Source organism: Aedes albopictus, chromosome 1 (assembly GCF_035046485.1).
Source record: "Aedes albopictus strain Foshan chromosome 1, AalbF5, whole genome shotgun sequence".
NCBI lineage: Eukaryota > Metazoa > Arthropoda > Insecta > Diptera > Culicidae > Aedes > Aedes albopictus.
In genome coordinates this window covers 119676557-119681205 of record NC_085136.1, presented here as the reverse complement: position 1 = coordinate 119681205, position 4649 = coordinate 119676557, and positions in this window count along the sequence as shown.

Sequence of the window (4649 nt, the reverse complement as noted above, 5' to 3'; positions counted from 1 at the left end):
TCTGTGGAAGAATTCCTCGAATAAATTATTGGAAAAAAGCTTAAATAAAACTTTAGAGATCTACCATGAACACTTTTTCAAGTAATCTTCAGAGGTTTTCTTGGGGAATCTTTATTGTGAAATCTTTGGACATATTCTTGGAGGGTTGGAGAAATTCCTACAGACATTCTTGGTCAAATTGCTCAAAGAATGCTTGAACAACTACTTGGAGGAAGAAGTAGAGGAATCCTTGAAATAAATCCAGAAGGAATCATTGGAGAAATGTAAAGATGATTTTTTGGGAAAAATATACCTGATGGGATATCTGAAAGAATCTTTGAAGGGATTCAAATCCTAAAGATTTTAATGAACTCGTTTTGAGATTATTTGAGAAATTTATGAAGAAAACTCTGGCGATATTTATGGAATTTGAAAGGATGCCTTGAAGGAATTCAGTGAAGGAATATTTGAAATAGTTTTTGGAGGAATCTTTGGATAAATCGTAGGATATCCCGTAACGTTAGTAGATCACCTTGGAATGGTGCGTTTCGGCGTAAGATCTACCGCATATGATTTTGAGCTTGCTATGTTCCTAATTAACATAACCTACACATTCAATAAAACTGAATGTCTTTGGCAAAGTTGTTGCAAAATGAGTCCACTATTAGGGAAAAAAGGGAATATTTGCATTTGAGGCTTTACTGACAACCTAGAATATCCTGAACACCATAAAGTTTGTAGAGACCAAATATTTGACATACCAGTTGTTCTAAAAACTGAATTAGGATATGGATTACGTTCATAGGGGGGGTTGGTAAGACGGACATGTTTAGGAAACACTCTATTTTGACAGTGTAAACAATGCGATAATTAAAATTTTAACTCCATACTATTTACTTCAACAAAGGTACTTTACAGTCTGCAAGCCGATTTTGCAATAAAATTTGATTTTCCATTACTTTTGAGATAATTAAAAAGTGATCTCCAAATGTATGATTTTCAACGGTGTGGGTAAGACGGACCGGTAGGGTGGGTAAGATGGACACGTTTGGAAAACTAGCTAATAAACCATTAAATGATGTTTATGGCCGTTTATATTCGATAGATCAATCATTTTAGAATCTAAATTTGGCTTTGAATCTCTTAGCGAAAGGTGTTTTTGCAAATTAAAATCTATTTTGTAAGTTGGAAACCTCCATACACTATTAAACGCCTAACAGTATGCAATGCTCGGATAATTTTCTGAAGTTCAAACTATTCCAACAACAAAACATCTAATATAATGAATTTTTAAGCAAAAAATCAATATGAAATGCTTTACACGGCTTCCACAATCATTTTTGTACTCCATAGATTTCAATCTGTGAACTATGTGTGGGTTTTAATGTGTTTCTCATGGCAATATGAAAGTAACCCCAACACTGTCCGTCTTACCCACCCTCAAGGCGGACCGTCTTACCCCCACACAACGCAAAATATTAATTCCACCACCGTCATCCATAATCTATGAAATTTACCTGAATTTCGTAGTGTATAGGACGGAACAGTTTAAAACAGCTGGGAAACTCAAAATAAAATGCAAAAACTTAGCAATTGAATGTTAAAAAGCTTATTTATTGCCGCCTAAAAATTAGATCCCATCACAAAAGCGTGTAGCCAGATAAACAATTGTCTATTTTTTTGCACTTTCGATATATGTATTCTCTCATGGAGTGGTTCAATAATCATCAACTGTTAAGAAAATAAAGTTAATCGTGAAAGAAAGTAAAATTTCAGCTCTTAAGTGACAGAACTAGTCAGTGGTCCGTCTTACCCCCACCCCCACGTATTCATTTAACCTTCGTCAGGAATATCAAAAGGTGTTTTATATTCTAGAATTTTCTAGGCGTTTAAAACTGTTTTGAAGTAAAGTCATTTATTGACACTTTAGTGCCCTTCTTCGTATGTCAGTCCGATGTTGTTTTTCAAAGCGCCTACCTTTTGTACTATAACTCCAATAACTTTCAAAAAAGTGTATACAATTCATGCATACCCTTTTCGTGGCATATTGAGCTGTGATATCAAGATATCAAATTTAGTTTAAATGACTTTATGAGTGACAAAAATATGATTCGCATTAGAAACAACATGGGACTGACATGCGAAGAGGGGGGCAGTTTAGGGATATTCAAGGTCACCCTGGAATCTGATAAACGTTCTGTATGATAAACCTTTGGGACATTCAGGGTCGTCCAAACTGTCCGATAATGAAGTCCTTCAAGTCTACAAGAATAACTTTATGTTGTTTTCGCCATAAATAAGAGCATTGCATAATCTGCTTACATCCGTGAAGCTCTTGAAATTTCAAATGCCATTTAGACACACTATAGGGATATCCCAGGTTAGCCAAACTGTTCTTGAGTTTAGATCCTAAAGTCTACGGGTGTAACAGTAACTTCTTTCATTATACAAAGCTACGATATGTAATCCATCATGTCCAGTAAATCTTCTGAATGTTAAATGGGCATCATTAGACAGGCTGGGGTCATCCAAATTATTATGATGTTTAACATGTAGCATCTATAGCAATTGAAGTTTCTGTTTTAGCTATATAGAGTTATGTTATATAATCTATTATGGTATGTGGGGGCAAGATAGGTCAGGGGGCAAGATGGGTCAGTACCGTTTTCAACCGTACTATTTATTTTTTGAATCTTTCTATAATTTTCCCAGATGAACGACGTGGATACACAAAAAAGTGATATATATTGTTTTTAAAATTCTTTACGTTCCTTACGCAGAAAAAAAATAAAATATTTTTTCGTTATACTCCTTATGCTATACATTCCATATAACTACGTGTAATGTGTAGACGGGGCAAGATGGGTCACCCTAATTTTTCGGTATGTTTGCATAGTTTTTAAAAATGTTTTATTTTTCATAGAAAGGCTATTATGTGACCTACATTATCGAAGCGACTAGAGCGCTGAAAATTTGTGAACATATTTTTATATTTTTCTACAAAAAATATAAATTTTCAATGTTTTTTATGGCTACCTGAATAAAAATATTCTATTTCTGAGAATAATCTACCGATATGTTTCAACACTTCTTTCATGTAATCTGTACGTATGTGAAGCTTAGATGTATAGAGAAAAAATAGAAGATCTAGTATTTTTTGTTGGAGAAAAGTCGAATTTCTGATAGCTGACCCATCTTGCCCCCGTAGAAATGAGGTGAGGCAAGATGGGTCATATTTGACAATTGTTTGTCAAGAAGCAGGTTTCAAACTGTATGACCTTTCTATACCCTTATATCATAGCTGACTAGTGTATCTGGAAGTCGTGATAGAAAACAGAGAAAAGCTATTTATATTCAGAATGTTATAGGGATCCATTTCTTAGGTGACCCATCCTGCCCCCACTTACCATATACTTACTGGAGCTCACAGAATAGAATACAATCAGAAACTATGACTTAGCTTCGGGATATTCAGAAGCGGTAGCCACTAGTTTTAAATAATGAAAGAAGTTACCATTACACGCGTAGATCTTAGGATTTAAACTCAAGTACAGTTTGGATGACCCAAGATATCTCGACTGATCTGATACTGTCTATTGAACTTTCAGAAGACTCGCTGGATATGATAGAATCCAAATCGTGGCTTTATATAATGAAAGAAGTTACTGTTACATCCATAGACTTTAGGATCTAAACTCAGGAACATTTTGGATGACTTAGGATATCCAGAATAAAATATTCTTCATCATATTCTACTCTTTCCATGCTGTTGAGCACAAAAATACGCCACAGAAGTACGTATACGTACTCTATTATAACGCTTGGAAAAAATCCGGCTTCAAAGGGTTAAAGTAACCGGGGATCAGGCAGGAATGTAGAGCATTCCAGAAACAAGGTTTGATATAGAGAAATTGTGAACGTTTCATCTTAGGCTTTTGTATTGCTTTCACTGTACTCTAGAAGTCCTGTAGAGGCACATTGTTCTCACCCTCGATATTCTACCGGTATGCTGATCTGATACAACATCCGGTTGATTCAGTCGCTTTAGGTTGTAGCGTAGCGGTCGCCGGTACCGTACATTGCATTGTTGAGTCGATGTTGGCACGTTTGTCCCAAATGGAGGATAACGTGCCTCTGGAGCCGGCCTTCTGATAACACCACGATACGTCCTGTCGTCGATATTTTCGAAGAGGTGCCGTCCCTCAATCTGAACGTTGTCCATTTGCGATTATGTCGGCAGTAGTGATCAACGCAGCAGATCTTCTTCGATTTAAGGCGGCATACGACTATATCGATCGCATAGAGCAATCGAAAATTATAGAAGAGAACGGGTGACCTTCGCTTCCGAAGTTCATTCGGATCCTTCCGGAGTCGTCAAGTAGGATAAAATTGAATTTTGCAAGGTGACGTCACGAATGAACGTTTGGTTCATTCTCGTTCGTCCCTTCTCTTTCCCTCTTACGAGAATTTTGACATTTTCCGGTGGTTTGTTTTGATTCCCATCCGTTGCCGTTCTTTTCTCTCTCAGAGAGAAAATTGAGGTTAAATTTCGGGGCAAAATTCTATTGGGAGCACCCTGCTGAATAGATGGAACAATCTCCCTCTCAATAGTTAGGCATTCGGATTTTTACGACAAATCAAGTTATATTATTGGTTTGTTGTGTTAATTT